The 20,494-nt window shown below is 43.3% G+C and overlaps 1 protein-coding gene across 2 annotated transcripts in view; it reads right to left on the bottom strand.

Annotated features, from left to right (window-relative positions):
• The window catches only part of LOC139577319 (atrial natriuretic peptide receptor 3-like), a 70,751-nt gene that overhangs the window by 49,001 nt on the left and 1,256 nt on the right, over window positions 1–20,494 (bottom strand). The window lies entirely within an intron of this gene.

Consider the following 20,494-nt stretch of genomic DNA (forward strand, 5'->3'; position numbering starts at 1 on the left):
TACAGACTTGATAGTACCAGCTGTATATCCTAGTCAGACTACAGACTTGACAATGCAAGCTGTATATCCTAGTCAGACTACAGACTTGATAGTACCAGCTGTACATCCTAGTCAGACTACAGACTGCAGACTTGATAGTACCAGCTGTATATCCTAGTCAGACTACAGACTTGATAATGCCAGCTGTATATCCTAGTCAGACTACAGACTTGATAATGCCAGCTGTATATCCTAGTCAGACTACAGACTTGATAATGCCAGCTGCATATCCTAGTCAGGCTAAAGACTTGATAATGCCAGCTGTATATCCTAGTCAGGCTATAGACTTGATAATGCCAGCTGTATATCCTAGTCAGACTACAGACTTGACAATGCCAGCTGTATATCCTAGTCAGACTACAGACTTGATAGTACCAGCTGTATATCCTAGTCAGACTACAGACTTGATAATGCCAGCTGTATATCCTAGTCAGACTACAGACTTGATAATGCCAGCTGTATATCCTAGTCAGACTACAGACTTGATAGTGCCAGCTGTATATCCTAGTCAGGCTACAGACTTGATAATGCCAGCTGTATATCCTAGTCAGACTACAGACTTGATAATGCCAGCTGTATATCCTAGTCAGACTACAGACTTGATAATGCCAGCTGTATATCCTAGTCAGACTACAGACTTGATAATGCCAGCTGTATATCCTAGTCAGGCTACAGACTTGATAGTGCCAGCTGTATATCCTAGTCAGGCTACAGACTTGATAATGCCAGCTGTATATCCTAGTCAGACTACAGACTTGATAGTGCCAGCTGTATATCCTAGTCAGACTACAGACTTGATAATGCCAGCTGTATATCCTAGTCAGACTACAGACTTGATAATGCCAGCTGTATATCCTAGTCAGACTACAGACTTGATAGTGCCAGCTGTATATCCTAGTCAGACTACAGACTTGATAATGCCAGCTGTATATCCTAGTCAGACTATAGACTTGATAATGCCAGCTGTATATCCTAGTCAGACTACAGACTTGATAGTGCCAGCTGTATATCCTAGTCAGGCTACAGACTTGATAATGCCAGCTGTATATCCTAGTCAGACTACAGACTTGATAATGCCAGCTGTATATCCTAGTCAGACTACAGACTTGATAATGCCAGCTGTATATCCTAGTCAGACTACAGACTTGATAGTGCCAGCTGTATATCCTAGTCAGGCTACAGACTTGATAATGCCAGCTGTATATCCTAGTCAGGCTATAGACTTGATAATGCCAGCTGTATATCCTAGTCAGACTACAGACTTGATAATGCCAGCTGTATATCCTAGTCAGGCTATAGACTTGATAATGCCAGCTGTATATCCTAGTCAGACTACAGACTTGATAATGCCAGCTGTATATCCTAGTCAGACTACAGACTTGATAGTGCCAGCTGTATATCCTAGTCAGGCTACAGACTACAGACTTGATAGTGCCAGCTGTATATCCTAGTCAGGCTACAGACTACAGACTTGATAGTACCAGCTGTATATCCTAGTCAGACTACAGGCTTGATAGTGCCAGCTGTATATCCTAGTCAGACTACAGACTTGATAGTGCCAGCTGTATATCCTAGTCAGACTACAGACTTGATAGAGCCAGCTGTATATCCTAGTCAGACTACAGACTTGATAGTGCCAGCTGTATATCCTAGTCAGACTACAGACTTGATAATGCCAGCTGTATATCCTAGTCAGGCTACAGACTTGATAATGCCAGCTGTATATCCTAGTCAGACTACAGACTTGATAATGCCAGCTGTATATCCTAGTCAGACTACAGACTTGATAATGCCAGCTGTATATCCTAGTCAGACTACAGACTTGATAGTGCCAGCTGTATATCCTAGTCAGGCTACAGACTTGATAATGCCAGCTGTATATCCTAGTCAGGCTACAGACTTGATAGTGCCAGCTGTATATCCTAGTCAGGCTACAGACTTGATAATGCCAGCTGTATATCCTAGTCAGACTACAGACTTGATAGTGCCAGCTGTATATCCTAGTCAGACTACAGACTTGATAATGCCAGCTGTATATCCTAGTCAGACTACAGACTTGATAATGCCAGCTGTATATCCTAGTCAGACTACAGACTTGATAGTGCCAGCTGTATATCCTAGTCAGACTACAGACTTGATAATGCCAGCTGTATATCCTAGTCAGACTATAGACTTGATAATGCCAGCTGTATATCCTAGTCAGACTACAGACTTGATAGTGCCAGCTGTATATCCTAGTCAGGCTACAGACTTGATAATGCCAGCTGTATATCCTAGTCAGACTACAGACTTGATAATGCCAGCTGTATATCCTAGTCAGACTACAGACTACAGACTTGATAGTGCCAGCTGTATATCCTAGTCAGGCTACAGACTACAGACTTGATAGTGCCAGCTGTATATCCTAGTCAGACTACAGACTTGATAGTACCAGCTGTACATCCTAGTCAGGCTACAGACTTGATAGTGCCAGCTGTATATCCTAGTCAGACTACAGACTTGATAGTGCCAGCTGTATATCCTAGTCAGACTACAGACTTGATAGTGCCAGCTGTATATCCTAGTCAGACTACAGACTTGATAATGCCAGCTGTATATCCTAGTCAGACTACAGACTTGATAGTGCCAGCTGTATATCCTAGTCAGGCTACAGACTTGATAGTGCCAGCTGTATATCCTAGTCAGACTACAGACTTGATAGTGCCAGCTGTATATCCTAGTCAGACTACAGACTTGATAGTGCCAGCTGTATATCCTAGTCAGACTACAGACTTGATAGTGCCAGCTGTATATCCTAGTCAGACTACAGACTTGATAGTGCCAGCTGTATATCCTAGTCAGACTACAGACTTGATAGTGCCAGCTGTATATCCTAGTCAGACTACAGACTTGATAGTGCCAGCTGTATATCCTAGTCAGACTACAGACTTGATAGTGCCAGCTGTATATCCTAGTCAGGCTACAGACTACAGACTTGATAGTGCCAGCTGTATATCCTAGTCAGGCTACAGACTACAGACTTGATAGTGCCAGCTGTATATCCTAGTCAGACTACAGACTTGATAGTACCAGCTGTACATCCTAGTCAGGCTACAGACTTGATAGTGCCAGCTGTATATCCTAGTCAGACTACAGACTTGATAGTGCCAGCTGTATATCCTAGTCAGACTACAGACTTGATAGTGCCAGCTGTATATCCTAGTCAGACTACAGACTTGATAATGCCAGCTGTATATCCTAGTCAGACTACAGACTTGATAGTGCCAGCTGTATATCCTAGTCAGACTACAGACTTGATAGTGCCAGCTGTATATCCTAGTCAGGCTACAGACTTGATAGTGCCAGCTGTATATCCTAGTCAGACTACAGACTTGATAGTGCCAGCTGTATATCCTAGTCAGACTACAGACTTGATAGTGCCAGCTGTATATCCTAGTCAGACTACAGACTTGATAGTGCCAGCTGTATATCCTAGTCAGACTACAGACTTGATAGTGCCAGCTGTATATCCTAGTCAGACTACAGACTTGATAGTGCCAGCTGTATATCCTAGTCAGACTACAGACTTGATAGTGCCAGCTGTATATCCTAGTCAGACTACAGACTTGATAGTGCCAGCTGTATATCCTAGTCAGACTACAGACTTGATAATGCCAGCTGTATATCCTAGTCAGACTACAGACTTGATAGTGCCAGCTGTATATCCTAGTCAGACTACAGACTTGATAGTGCCAGCTGTATATCCTAGTCAGACTACAGACTTGATAGTGCCAGCTGTATATCCTAGTCAGGCTACAGACTACAGACTTGATAGTGCCAGCTGTATATCCTAGTCAGGCTACAGACTACAGACTTGATAGTGCCAGCTGTATATCCTAGTCAGACTACAGACTTGATAGTACCAGCTGTACATCCTAGTCAGGCTACAGACTTGATAGTGCCAGCTGTATATCCTAGTCAGACTACAGACTTGATAGTGCCAGCTGTATATCCTAGTCAGACTACAGACTTGATAGTGCCAGCTGTATATCCTAGTCAGACTACAGACTTGATAATGCCAGCTGTATATCCTAGTCAGACTACAGACTTGATAGTGCCAGCTGTATATCCTAGTCAGACTACAGACTTGATAGTGCCAGCTGTATATCCTAGTCAGGCTACAGACTTGATAGTGCCAGCTGTATATCCTAGTCAGACTACAGACTTGATAGTGCCAGCTGTATATCCTAGTCAGACTACAGACTTGATAGTGCCAGCTGTATATCCTAGTCAGACTACAGACTTGATAGTGCCAGCTGTATATCCTAGTCAGACTACAGACTTGATAGTGCCAGCTGTATATCCTAGTCAGACTACAGACTTGATAGTGCCAGCTGTATATCCTAGTCAGACTACAGACTTGATAGTGCCAGCTGTATATCCTAGTCAGACTACAGACTTGATAGTGCCAGCTGTATATCCTAGTCAGACTACAGACTTGATAATGCCAGCTGTATATCCTAGTCAGACTACAGACTTGATAATGCCAGCTGTATATCCTAGTCAGACTACAGACTTGATAGTGCCAGCTGTATATCCTAGTCAGGCTACAGACTTGATAGTGCCAGCTGTATATCCTAGTCAGACTACAGACTTGATAGTGCCAGCTGTATATCCTAGTCAGACTACAGACTTGATAGTGCCAGCTGTATATCCTAGTCAGACTACAGACTTGATAGTGCCAGCTGTATATCCTAGTCAGACTACAGACTTGATAGTGCCAGCTGTATATCCTAGTCAGACTACAGACTTGATAGTGCCAGCTGTATATCCTAGTCAGACTACAGACTTGATAATGCCAGCTGTATATCCTAGTCAGGCTACAGACTACAGACTTGATAATGCCAGCTGTATATCCTAGTCAGACTACAGACTTGATAGTGCCAGCTGTATATCCTAGTCAGGCTACAGACTTGATAATGCCAGCTGTATATCCTAGTCAGGCTACAGACTACAGACTTGATAATGCCAGCTGTATATCCTAGTCAGGCTACAGACTACAGACTTGATAATGCCAGCTGTATATCCTAGTCAGGCTACAGACTACAGACTTGATAATGCCAGCTGTATATCCTAGTCAGACTACAGACTTGATAATGCCAGCTGTATATCCTAGTCAGACTACAGACTTGATAGTGCCAGCTGTATATCCTAGTCAGACTACAGACTTGATAGTGCCAGCTGTATATCCTAGTCAGGCTACAGACTTGATAGTGCCAGCTGTATATCCTAGTCAGACTACAGACTTGATAGTGCCAGCTGTATATCCTAGTCAGACTACAGACTTGATAGTGCCAGCTGTATATCCTAGTCAGGCTACAGACTTGATAATGCCAGCTGTATATCCTAGTCAGGCTACAGACTACAGACTTGATAATGCCAGCTGTATATCCTAGTCAGACTACAGACTTGATAGTGCCAGCTGTATATCCTAGTCAGGCTACAGACTTGATAATGCCAGCTGTATATCCTAGTCAGGCTACAGACTACAGACTTGATAATGCCAGCTGTATATCCTAGTCAGGCTACAGACTACAGACTTGATAATGCCAGCTGTATATCCTAGTCAGGCTACAGACTACAGACTTGATAATGCCAGCTGTATATCCTAGTCAGGCTACAGACTACAGACTTGATAATGCCAGCTGTATATCCTAGTCAGGCTACAGACTACAGACTTGATAATGCCAGCTGTATATCCTAGTCAGACTACAGACTTGATAGTGCCAGCTGTATATCCTAGTCAGACTACAGACTTGATAGTGCCAGCTGTATATCCTAGTCAGGCTACAGACTTGATAATGCCAGCTGTATATCCTAGTCAGGCTACAGACTACAGACTTGATAATGCCAGCTGTATATCCTAGTCAGACTACAGACTTGATAGTGCCAGCTGTATATCCTAGTCAGGCTACAGACTTGATAATGCCAGCTGTATATCCTAGTCAGGCTACAGACTACAGACTTGATAATGCCAGCTGTATATCCTAGTCAGGCTACAGACTACAGACTTGATAATGCCAGCTGTATATCCTAGTCAGGCTACAGACTACAGACTTGATAATGCCAGCTGTATATCCTAGTCAGGCTACAGACTACAGACTTGATAATGCCAGCTGTATATCCTAGTCAGGCTACAGACTACAGACTTGATAATGCCAGCTGTATATCCTAGTCAGGCTACAGACTACAGACTTGATAATGCCAGCTGTATATCCTAGTCAGGCTACAGACTACAGACTTGATAATGCCAGCTGTATATCCTAGTCAGGCTACAGACTACAGACTTGATAATGCCAGCTGTATATCCTAGTCAGACTACAGACTTGATAATGCCAGCTGTATATCCTAGTCAGACTACAGACTTGATAGTGCCAGCTGTATATCCTAGTCAGACTACAGACTTGATAGTGCCAGCTGTATATCCTAGTCAGACTACAGACTTGATAGTGCCAGCTGTATATCCTAGTCAGGCTACAGACTTGATAGTGCCAGCTGTATATCCTAGTCAGGCTACAGACTTGATAGTGCCAGCTGTATATCCTAGTCAGACTACAGACTTGATAGTGCCAGCTGTATATCCTAGTCAGGCTACAGACTTGATAATGCCAGCTGTATATCCTAGTCAGGCTACAGACTACAGACTTGATAATGCCAGCTGTATATCCTAGTCAGACTACAGACTTGATAGTGCCAGCTGTATATCCTAGTCAGGCTACAGACTTGATAATGCCAGCTGTATATCCTAGTCAGGCTACAGACTACAGACTTGATAATGCCAGCTGTATATCCTAGTCAGGCTACAGACTACAGACTTGATAATGCCAGCTGTATATCCTAGTCAGGCTACAGACTACAGACTTGATAATGCCAGCTGTATATCCTAGTCAGACTACAGACTTGATAATGCCAGCTGTATATCCTAGTCAGACTACAGACTTGATAGTGCCAGCTGTATATCCTAGTCAGACTACAGACTTGATAGTGCCAGCTGTATATCCTAGTCAGGCTACAGACTTGATAGTGCCAGCTGTATATCCTAGTCAGACTACAGACTTGATAGTGCCAGCTGTATATCCTAGTCAGACTACAGACTTGATAGTGCCAGCTGTATATCCTAGTCAGGCTACAGACTTGATAATGCCAGCTGTATATCCTAGTCAGGCTACAGACTACAGACTTGATAATGCCAGCTGTATATCCTAGTCAGAGTACAGACTTGATAGTGCCAGCTGTATATCCTAGTCAGGCTACAGACTTGATAATGCCAGCTGTATATCCTAGTCAGGCTACAGACTACAGACTTGATAATGCCAGCTGTATATCCTAGTCAGGCTACAGACTACAGACTTGATAATGCCAGCTGTATATCCTAGTCAGGCTACAGACTACAGACTTGATAATGCCAGCTGTATATCCTAGTCAGGCTACAGACTACAGACTTGATAATGCCAGCTGTATATCCTAGTCAGGCTACAGACTACAGACTTGATAATGCCAGCTGTATATCCTAGTCAGGCTACAGACTACAGACTTGATAATGCCAGCTGTATATCCTAGTCAGGCTACAGACTACAGACTTGATAATGCCAGCTGTATATCCTAGTCAGGCTACAGACTACAGACTTGATAATGCCAGCTGTATATCCTAGTCAGACTACAGACTTGATAATGCCAGCTGTATATCCTAGTCAGACTACAGACTTGATAGTGCCAGCTGTATATCCTAGTCAGACTACAGACTTGATAGTGCCAGCTGTATATCCTAGTCAGGCTACAGACTTGATAGTGCCAGCTGTATATCCTAGTCAGACTACAGACTTGATAGTGCCAGCTGTATATCCTAGTCAGACTACAGACTTGATAGTGCCAGCTGTATATCCTAGTCAGGCTACAGACTTGATAATGCCAGCTGTATATCCTAGTCAGGCTACAGACTACAGACTTGATAATGCCAGCTGTATATCCTAGTCAGACTACAGACTTGATAGTGCCAGCTGTATATCCTAGTCAGGCTACAGACTTGATAATGCCAGCTGTATATCCTAGTCAGGCTACAGACTACAGACTTGATAATGCCAGCTGTATATCCTAGTCAGGCTACAGACTACAGACTTGATAATGCCAGCTGTATATCCTAGTCAGGCTACAGACTACAGACTTGATAATGCCAGCTGTATATCCTAGTCAGGCTACAGACTACAGACTTGATAATGCCAGCTGTATATCCTAGTCAGGCTACAGACTACAGACTTGATAATGCCAGCTGTATATCCTAGTCAGGCTACAGACTACAGACTTGATAATGCCAGCTGTATATCCTAGTCAGGCTACAGACTACAGACTTGATAATGCCAGCTGTATATCCTAGTCAGGCTACAGACTACAGACTTGATAATGCCAGCTGTACATCCTAGTCAGGCTACAGACTACAGACTTGATAATGCCAGCTGTATATCCTAGTCAGGCTACAGACTACAGACTTGATAATGCCAGCTGTACATCCTAGTCAGGCTACAGACTACAGACTTGATAATGCCAGCTGTATATCCTAGTCAGGCTACAGACTACAGACTTGATAATGCCAGCTGTACATCCTAGTCAGGCTACAGACTACAGACTTGATAATGCCAGCTGTATATCCTAGTCAGGCTACAGACTACAGACTTGATAATGCCAGCTGTATATCCTAGTCAGGCTACAGACTACAGACTTGATAATGCCAGCTGTACATCCTAGTCAGGCTACAGACTACAGACTTGATAATGCCAGCTGTATATCCTAGTCAGGCTACAGACTACAGACTTGATAATGCCAGCTGTATATCCTAGTCAGGCTACAGACTACAGACTTGATAATGCCAGCTGTATATCCTAGTCAGGCTACAGACTACAGACTTGATAATGCCAGCTGTATATCCTAGTCAGGCTACAGACTACAGACTTGATAATGCCCGCTGTATATCCTAGTCAGGCTACAGACTACAGACTTGATAATGCCAGCTGTATATCCTAGTCAGGCTACAGACTACAGACTTGATAATGCCAGCTGTATATCCTAGTCAGGCTACAGACTACAGACTTGATAATGCCAGCTGTATATCCTAGTCAGGCTACAGACTACAGACTTGATAATGCCAGCTGTATATCCTAGTCAGGCTACAGACTACAGACTTGATAATGCCAGCTGTATATCCTAGTCAGGCTACAGACTACAGACTTGATAATGCCAGCTGTATATCCTAGTCAGGCTACAGACTACAGACTTGATAATGCCAGCTGTATATCCTAGTCAGGCTACAGACTACAGACTTGATAATGCCAGCTGTATATCCTAGTCAGGCTACAGACTACAGACTTGATAATGCCAGCTGTATATCCTAGTCAGACTACAGACTTGATAATGCCAGCTGTATATCCTAGTCAGACTACAGACTTGATAGTGCCAGCTGTATATCCTAGTCAGACTACAGACTTGATAGTGCCAGCTGTATATCCTAGTCAGGCTACAGACTTGATAGTGCCAGCTGTATATCCTAGTCAGGCTACAGACTTGATAGTGCCAGCTGTATATCCTAGTCAGACTACAGACTTGATAGTGCCAGCTGTATATCCTAGTCAGGCTACAGACTTGATAATGCCAGCTGTATATCCTAGTCAGGCTACAGACTACAGACTTGATAATGCCAGCTGTATATCCTAGTCAGACTACAGACTTGATAGTGCCAGCTGTATATCCTAGTCAGGCTACAGACTTGATAATGCCAGCTGTATATCCTAGTCAGGCTACAGACTACAGACTTGATAATGCCAGCTGTATATCCTAGTCAGGCTACAGACTACAGACTTGATAATGCCAGCTGTATATCCTAGTCAGGCTACAGACTACAGACTTGATAATGCCAGCTGTATATCCTAGTCAGACTACAGACTTGATAATGCCAGCTGTATATCCTAGTCAGACTACAGACTTGATAGTGCCAGCTGTATATCCTAGTCAGACTACAGACTTGATAGTGCCAGCTGTATATCCTAGTCAGGCTACAGACTTGATAGTGCCAGCTGTATATCCTAGTCAGACTACAGACTTGATAGTGCCAGCTGTATATCCTAGTCAGACTACAGACTTGATAGTGCCAGCTGTATATCCTAGTCAGGCTACAGACTTGATAATGCCAGCTGTATATCCTAGTCAGGCTACAGACTACAGACTTGATAATGCCAGCTGTATATCCTAGTCAGAGTACAGACTTGATAGTGCCAGCTGTATATCCTAGTCAGGCTACAGACTTGATAATGCCAGCTGTATATCCTAGTCAGGCTACAGACTACAGACTTGATAATGCCAGCTGTATATCCTAGTCAGGCTACAGACTACAGACTTGATAATGCCAGCTGTATATCCTAGTCAGGCTACAGACTACAGACTTGATAATGCCAGCTGTATATCCTAGTCAGGCTACAGACTACAGACTTGATAATGCCAGCTGTATATCCTAGTCAGGCTACAGACTACAGACTTGATAATGCCAGCTGTATATCCTAGTCAGGCTACAGACTACAGACTTGATAATGCCAGCTGTATATCCTAGTCAGGCTACAGACTACAGACTTGATAATGCCAGCTGTATATCCTAGTCAGGCTACAGACTACAGACTTGATAATGCCAGCTGTATATCCTAGTCAGACTACAGACTTGATAATGCCAGCTGTATATCCTAGTCAGACTACAGACTTGATAGTGCCAGCTGTATATCCTAGTCAGACTACAGACTTGATAGTGCCAGCTGTATATCCTAGTCAGGCTACAGACTTGATAGTGCCAGCTGTATATCCTAGTCAGACTACAGACTTGATAGTGCCAGCTGTATATCCTAGTCAGACTACAGACTTGATAGTGCCAGCTGTATATCCTAGTCAGGCTACAGACTTGATAATGCCAGCTGTATATCCTAGTCAGGCTACAGACTACAGACTTGATAATGCCAGCTGTATATCCTAGTCAGACTACAGACTTGATAGTGCCAGCTGTATATCCTAGTCAGGCTACAGACTTGATAATGCCAGCTGTATATCCTAGTCAGGCTACAGACTACAGACTTGATAATGCCAGCTGTATATCCTAGTCAGGCTACAGACTACAGACTTGATAATGCCAGCTGTATATCCTAGTCAGGCTACAGACTACAGACTTGATAATGCCAGCTGTATATCCTAGTCAGGCTACAGACTACAGACTTGATAATGCCAGCTGTATATCCTAGTCAGGCTACAGACTACAGACTTGATAATGCCAGCTGTATATCCTAGTCAGGCTACAGACTACAGACTTGATAATGCCAGCTGTATATCCTAGTCAGGCTACAGACTACAGACTTGATAATGCCAGCTGTATATCCTAGTCAGGCTACAGACTACAGACTTGATAATGCCAGCTGTACATCCTAGTCAGGCTACAGACTACAGACTTGATAATGCCAGCTGTATATCCTAGTCAGGCTACAGACTACAGACTTGATAATGCCAGCTGTACATCCTAGTCAGGCTACAGACTACAGACTTGATAATGCCAGCTGTATATCCTAGTCAGGCTACAGACTACAGACTTGATAATGCCAGCTGTACATCCTAGTCAGGCTACAGACTACAGACTTGATAATGCCAGCTGTATATCCTAGTCAGGCTACAGACTACAGACTTGATAATGCCAGCTGTATATCCTAGTCAGGCTACAGACTACAGACTTGATAATGCCAGCTGTACATCCTAGTCAGGCTACAGACTACAGACTTGATAATGCCAGCTGTATATCCTAGTCAGGCTACAGACTACAGACTTGATAATGCCAGCTGTATATCCTAGTCAGGCTACAGACTACAGACTTGATAATGCCAGCTGTATATCCTAGTCAGGCTACAGACTACAGACTTGATAATGCCAGCTGTATATCCTAGTCAGGCTACAGACTACAGACTTGATAATGCCAGCTGTATATCCTAGTCAGGCTACAGACTACAGACTTGATAATGCCAGCTGTATATCCTAGTCAGGCTACAGACTACAGACTTGATAATGCCAGCTGTATATCCTAGTCAGGCTACAGACTACAGACTTGATAATGCCAGCTGTATATCCTAGTCAGGCTACAGACTACAGACTTGATAATGCCAGCTGTATATCCTAGTCAGGCTACAGACTACAGACTTGATAATGCCAGCTGTATATCCTAGTCAGGCTACAGACTACAGACTTGATAATGCCAGCTGTATATCCTAGTCAGGCTACAGACTACAGACTTGATAATGCCAGCTGTATATCCTAGTCAGGCTACAGACTACAGACTTGATAATGCCAGCTGTATATCCTAGTCAGGCTACAGACTACAGACTTGATAATGCCAGCTGTATATCCTAGTCAGGCTACAGACTACAGACTTGATAATGCCAGCTGTATATCCTAGTCAGGCTACAGACTACAGACTTGATAATGCCAGCTGTACACTACCAGTCAAGAGTTTTAGAACACCTACTCATTCAAGGGTTTTCTTATTTTAACTATTTTCTACATTGTAGAATAATAGTGAAGACATTAAAACTATGAAATAACATATATGGAATCATGTAGTAACCAAAAGAAAGTGTTAAACAAATCCAAATATTTTACATTTGAGACTCTTCAAATAGCCACCCTTTGCCTTGATGACAGCTTTGCACACTCTTGGCATTCTCTCAACGAGCTTCACCTGGAATGCTTTTCCAATAGTCTTGAAGGAGTTCCCACATATGCTGAGCACTTCTTGGCTGCTTTTCCTTCACTCTGCAGTCCAACATCCCTAACCATTTAACTTGGGTTGAGATCAGGTGATTGTGGAGGCCAGGTCATCTGATGCAGCCCTCCATCACTCTCCTTCTTGGTCAAATGTCCCTTACACAGCCAGGAGGTGTGTTTTGGGTCATTGTCCTGTTGAAAAATGAATGACAGTCCCACTCCAGATGGGATGGCGCATCGCTGCAGAATGCAAATTAACTTTTAACAAGGCACACCTGCTAATTGAAATGCATTCCAGGTGACTATCTCATGAAGTTGGTTGTGAGAATGTCAAGAATGTGCAAAGCTGTCATCAAGGCAAAGACACTCTGATGTACTTGTCCTCTTGCTTAGTTATGCACCGGGGCCTCCCAAACCTCTTTCTATTCTGGTTAGAGACAGTTTGCGCTGTTCTGTGAAGGGAGTAGTACACAGCGTTGTACGGGATCTTCAGTTTCTTGGCAATTTCTCGCATGGAATAGCCTTCATTTCTCAGAACAAGAATAGACTGACGAGTTTCAGAAGAAAGGTCTTTGTTTCTGGACATTTTGAGCCTGTAATCAAATCCACAAATGCTGATGCTCCAGATACTCAACTAGTCCAAAGAAGGCCAGTTGGATTGCTTCTTTAATCAGAACAACAGTTTTCAACTGTGCTAACATAATTGCAAAAGGGTTTTCTAAATGATCAGTTAGCCTTTTAAAATGATTATCTTGTATTAGCTAACACAACGTGCCATTGGAACACAGGAGTGATGGTTGCTGATAATGGGCCTCTGTGCGCCTATGTAGATATTCCATAAAATAATCTGCTGTTTCAAGCTACAATAGTCATTTACAACATTAACAATGTCTACACTGTATTTCTGATCAATTTGATGTTATTTTAAATGGACAAAAAATGTGCTTTTCTTTCAAAAACAAGGACATTTCTAAGTAACCCTAAACTTTTGAACGGTATATTTGATTAAAACACATAGGATGTGTCTATATATGGAAAAATACACGTTTAAAAATGTTAAAGACGACTCTTGGTTCGACCAAGATTATAATTTTTTGTCGGGACAGCCCTGATAAGACAACATAGAACCGTCCGCCCGTCCAACCATCCAACCATCCACCTATCTACCCATCCCTCTGCCCAGAGCCAAAGAAATGAGGTCTGACTGAATAGGGATTATTTTTCAGAACAGAGGATGGTGGAATGGCTGGCCATCTCCCAGAGCTCTGTAGCGGAGAGACAATGGATCGTTTTGACAGACGGACACGCGCATGCAGACAGACGGACACGCAGACAGACGGACACGCAGACAGACGGACACGCAGACAGACGGACACGCAGACAGACGGACACGCAGACAGACGGACACGCAGACAGACGGACACGCAGACAGACGGACACGCAGACAGACGGACACGCAGACAGACGGACACGCAGACAGACGGACACGCAGACAGACGGACACGCAGACAGACGGACACGCAGACAGACGGACACGCAGACAGACGGACACGCAGACAGACGGACACGGACAGGCAGATATTTTGACACCTAGGCTGTTCCAGAGGAAACAGTGGGCACCGACGGAGCTGAGGGGAGCTGCCATTGGGAGAGAGCGGGGCAGGCGGGCGGGCAAGGGGCACAGGAGGGCAGGTGTTGTGTTTGGCGAAGAGTGACGGGGGAGAGTTTCACCACAGCATAATGGGATTGGCAGCAGAGAAATAGAATGTTTGTGTGTACAGTATTGGAACACGTTTTGTTGTTTTGGCTCATACACAAGCACTTTGGATTTAAAATTATACAATGACTATGAGGTTAGAGTGCAGACTGTTAGCTTCAGTGGCAATTCTGGTATGTAAATATTGGTGGGGCAAAAGAAAATAATGCCAACAAAGCCACAACACAACACTAAACAATACATTAATTGCACTATAACGGTGACAATCGGTGCCCACAAACTGCTAGGGCCTACATAAAGCTGTCCCAACATCTTACCACTGCTACACATGGCTATCAGCAGAGCCTTGTCTGGCAGGGAAACTGTTCATTCAGCCTCATTTGCTGCCTTTAAAAAAAATATGGCTGATATGGCTGACTCGTTTAAACAAATGTGGTTTCTAATGACAATTGAGATGTACAAACTATGGCATTAAGGGGACGACAAGCGGATAAGAGGCAATCCGTAATTTCGATTAAGACATTAGAGAGCTAGGACGGACGTAGTCAATATAACTATTTGTTTAGCACGTTTGAACTGTGAATTTTGGCCCATTCCTCCTGACAGAGCTGGTGTAACTGAGTCAAGTTTATAGGCCTCCTTGCTCACACACGCATTTTCAGTTCTGCCCACAGATGTTCTATTGAGGTCAGGGCCTTGTGATGGCCACTCCAATACCTTGACTTTGTTGTCCTTAAGCCATTTTGCCACAACTTTGGAAGTATGCTTGGGGTCATTGTCCATTTGGAAGACCCATTTGCAACCAAGCTTCAACTTCCTGACTGATGTCTTGAAATGTTGCTTCAATATATCCACATAATTTTCCTTCCTCATGAAGCCATCTATTTTGTGAAGTGCACCAGTCCCTCCTGCCGAAAAGCATCCCCACAACATGATGCTGCCACCCCCGTGCTTCACAGTTGGGATGGTGTTCTTCAGCTTGCAAGCATCCCAAAATTTTCCTCCAAATATTATGGCCAAACAGTTCTATTTTTGTTTCATCAGACCAGAGAACATTTCTCCAAAAAGTACAATCTTTGTCACCATGTGCAGTTGCAAACCGTAGTCTGGCTTTTTATTGGCAGTTTTGGAGCAGTGGCTTCTTCGTTGCTGAGCGGCCTTTCAGGTTATGTCGATATAGGACTCGTTTTACTGTGGATATAGATACTTTTGTACCTGTTTCCTCCAGCATCTTCACACGGTCCTTTGCTGTTGTTCTGGGATTGATTTGCACTTTTCGCACCAAAGTACATTCATCACTAGGAGACAGAACGCGTCTCCTTCCTGAGTGGTATGACGGCTGCGTGGTCCCATGGTGTTTATACTTGCGTAGTATTGTTTGTACAGATGAACGTGGTACTTTCAGGTGTTTGGAAATTGCTCCCAAGGATGAACCAAACTTGTGGAGGTCTACAATTTATTTTCTGAGGTCTTGGTTGATTTCTTTTGATTTTCCTATAATGTCAAGCAAAGAGGCACTGAGTTTGAAGGTAGGCCTTGAAATACATCCACAGGTACACCTCCAATTGACTCAAATTATGACAATTAGCCTATCAGATGCTTCTAAAGCCATGATATCATTTTCTGGAATTTTCCAAGCTGTTTAAAGGCACAGTCAACTTAGTGTATGTAAAATTCTGACCCACTGGAATTGTGATACAGTGAATTATAGGTGAAATAATCTGTCTGTAAACAATTGCTGGAAAAATGACTTGTGTCACAAAGTAGATTTCCTAACCGACTTGCCATAACTATGGTTTGTTAACAAGAAATTTGTGAAGTGGTTGAAAAATGAGTTTTAATGACTCCAACCTAAGTGTATGTAAACTTCCGACTTCAACTGTATGTATGTATGTATGTATGTATGTATGTATGTATGTATGTATGTATGTATGTATGTATGTATGTATGTACAGTGGGGAGAACAAGTATTTGATACACTGCCGATTTTGCAGGTTTTCCTACTTACAAAGCATGTAGAGGTCTGTAATTTTTATCATAGGTACACTTCAACTGTGAGAGACGGAATCTAAAACAAAAATCCAGAAAATCACATTGTATGATTTTTAAGTAATTAATTAGCATTTTATTGCATGACATAAGTATTTGATACATCAGAAAAGCAGAACTTAATATTTGGTACAGAAACCTTTGTTTGCAATTACAGAGATCATACGTTTCCTGTAGTTCTTGACCAGGTTTGTACACACTGCAGCAGGGATTTTGGCCCACTCCTCCATACAGACCTTCTCCAGATCCTTCAGGTTTCGGGGCTGTCGCTGGGCAATACGGAATTTCAGCTCCCTCCAAAGATTTTCTATTGGATTCAGGTCTGGAGACTGGCTAGACCACTCCAGGACCTTGAGATGCTTCTTACGGAGCCACTCCTTAGTTGCCCTGGCTGTGTGTTTCGGGATGTTGTCATGCTGGAAGACCCAGCCACGACCCATCTTCAATGCTCTTACTGAGGGAAGGAGGTTGTTGGCCAAGATCTCGCGATACATGGCCCCATCCATCCTCCCCTCAATACGGTGCAGTCGTCCTGTCCCCTTTGCAGAAAAGCAGCCCCAAAGAATGATGTTTCCACCTCCATGCTTCACGTTTGGGATGGGTTCTTGGGGTTGTACTCATCCTTCTTCTTCCTCCAAACACAGCGAGTGGAGTTTAGACCAAAAAGTTATATTTTTGTCTCATCAGACCACATGACCTTCTCCCATTCCTCCTCTGGATCATCCAGATGGTCATTGGCAAACTTCAGACGGGCCTGGACATGCGCTGGCTTGAGCAGGGGGACCTTGCGTGCGCTGCAGGATTTTAATCCATGACGGCGTAGTGTGTTACTAATGGTTTTCTTTGAGACTGTGGTCCCAGCTCTCTTCAGGTCATTGACCAGGTCCTGCCGTGTAGTTCTGGGCTGATCCCTCACCTTCCTCATGATCATTGATGCCCCACGAGGTGATATCTTGCATGGAGCCCCAGACCGAGGGTGATTGACCGTCATCTTGAACTTCTTCCATTTTCTAATAATTGCGCCAACAGTTGTTGCCTTCTCACCAAGCTGCTTGCCTATTGTCCTGTAGCCCATCCCAGCCTTGTGCAGGTCTACAATTTTATCCCTGATGTCCTTACACAGCTCTCTGGTCTTGGCCATTGTGGAGAGGTTGGAGTCTGTTTGATTGAGCGTGTGGACAGGTGTCTTTTATACAGGTAACGAGTTCAAACAGGTGCAGTTAATACAGGTAATGAGTGGAGAACAGGAGGGCTTCTTAAAGAAAAACTAACAGGTCTGTGAGAGCCGGAATTCTTACTGGTTGGTAGGTGATCAAATACTTATGTCATGCAATAAAATGCAAATTAATTACTTAAAAATCATACAATGTGATTTTCTGGATTTTTGTTTTAGATTCCGTCTCTCACAGTTGAAGTGTACCTATGATAAAAATTACAGACCTCTACATGCTTTGTAAGTAGGAAAACCTGCAAAATCGGCAGTGTATCAAATACTTGTTCTCCCCACTGTATGTATGTGTGTATGTGTGTATGTATGTATGTATGTATGTGTGTGTGTGTATGTATGTGTGTATGTGTGTGTGTATGTGTGTGTGTGTGTGTATGTGTGTGGTGGGGGTTAGTTAGGCGCATGAAGTGTTCCAGCTTTAAAGGGAGGGAGGGAGGGAGGGGGGAACAGCCATCTGAAAAGAGGGAAGACCCATCTCACACAGAGCAGGAGGGAGGGAGGGAGGGAGGGGGGAACAGCCATCTGAAAAGAGGGAAGACCCATCTCACCCCTCTGTGACAACACACAGAGCAGGAGGGAGGGAGGGAGGGAGGGAGGGAGGGAGGGAGGGAGGGAGGGAGGGAGGGAGGGAGGGAGGGAGGGAGGGAGGGAGGGAGGGAGGGGGAACAGCCATCAGAAAAGAGGGAAGACCCATCTCACACAGAGCAGGAGGGAGGGAGGGAGAGAGGGGGGAACAGCCATCTGAAAAGAGGGAAGACCCATCTCACCCCTCTGTGACAACACACAGAGCAGGAGGGAGGGAGGGAGGGAGGGGGGAACAGCCATCAGAAAAGAGGGAAGACACATCTCACCCCTCTGTGAGGGGTAGGGAGGGAGGGAGATTACGCTCTCCTCACAGCACCAATGTCCTAAGACAAAGGCCACTCTCCACACAGTACTGGGAAGGAAGCTAAATCATGAAGTAATTCAATAATAGCAAGAATGGAACCATCATGGGTTTGAGTAGGCCCAGTACTGTAGCCTATTGTAAATAGTACAGTCAGCCCAGTGCAGTAGGCCCAGCCGCCTACAGCATGATGTGCTTTTGAAGTAAGCAAGAAGTAAATTCCACAAACACTTTCATTTATGTTAGATTTAACATCTTGGAGATAATGTATTCTTCACATAGATGTAAATATTTGGCATATTTCCTCTCATATTCTGAATAACTTCCTCACATATTGGACATTAGGCAGCAGAAAAGCCATTCATAACCTTCAGAAAGTCTTCATACCCGTTGACTTATTCCACATTTTGTCGTGTTACATCCTTAAATTGACCCATCGTTTTCTCTCACACAATAACCCCATAATGACAAAGTGAAAACATGTTTTTAGATTTTTTTTGTAAATCTATTGAAAGTGACATTCAGAAATATTTCCTTTACAAAATGATTCACACCCCTGAGTCAATATTTTGTAGAAGCACCTTTGGCAGTGATTACAGCTGTGAGTCTTTCTGGGTAAGTCTCTAAGAGTTTTACACACCTGGATTGTACAATATTTGGACATTATTCTTTTCAAAAAATTATTCAAGCTTTGTCAAGTTGGATGTTGATCATTGCTAGACAGCCCTTTTCAAGTCTTGCCATAGATTTTCACGTCAATTTAAGTCAAAACTGTAACTAGGCCACACAGGAACGTTCAATGTCGTCTCGGTAAGCAACTCCATTGTATATTTGTCCTTGTGTTGTAGGTTATTATCCAGCTGAAAGGTGGATTTGTCTCCCACTATCTTAGCTCTATTCAGTTTATTTTTATCCTAAAATACTCCCTTGTTATTTCCGATGACAAGCATACCCATAACATGATGCAGCCACCACCACGCTTGAAAATATGAAGAGTGGTACTCAGTGATGTGTTGTGTTGGATTTGCACCAAACATAATGCTTTGTATTCAGGACATAAAGTACATTTCTTTGCCAAATCTTTTCCCAGTTATACTTTTGTGCCTTATTGCAAACAGGATGCATGTTTTGGAATTTTTGTATTCTGTACAGGCTTCCTTCTTTTCACTCTTGTCATGTAGGTTAGTATTGTGGAGTAACTACAATGTTGTTGATCCATCCTCAGTTCTCTCCTACCACAGTCATTAAACTCTGTAACTGTTTTAAAATCACCATTGGCCTCATGGTGAAATCCCGGCAACTGAGTTAGGAAGGAAGCCTGTATCTTTGTAGCGACTGGGTGTATTAATACACCATCCAAAGTGTAATTAATAACTTCACCATGCTCAAAGGGATATTCAATGTCTGCTTTTGTTTATTTTTTTTGCTCCTCTACCAATAGTTGCCCTTCGTTGTGAAGGCGTTGGAAAACCTCCCTGATCTTTGCGGTTAAATCTGTGTTTGGAATTCACCGCTTGACTGAGGGGTCTTACAGATTATTGTATGTGTGTGGGGTACAGAGATGAGGTAGTCATTCATAAATCATGTTAAACACTATTATTGAACACGGAGTGAGTCCATGCAACTTATTATGTGACTTGTTAAGCACATTTTTACTCCTGAACTTATTTATGCTCCTTACCATAACAAAGAATTTGAATAATTACTGACTCAAGACATTTCAGCTTTTCATTAATTTGTCAAATTTGACCTAATGGGGTATTGTGTG

The sequence above is a fragment of the Salvelinus alpinus genome, chromosome 5, assembly GCF_045679555.1.
Source record: "Salvelinus alpinus chromosome 5, SLU_Salpinus.1, whole genome shotgun sequence".
Lineage (NCBI taxonomy): Eukaryota > Metazoa > Chordata > Actinopteri > Salmoniformes > Salmonidae > Salvelinus > Salvelinus alpinus.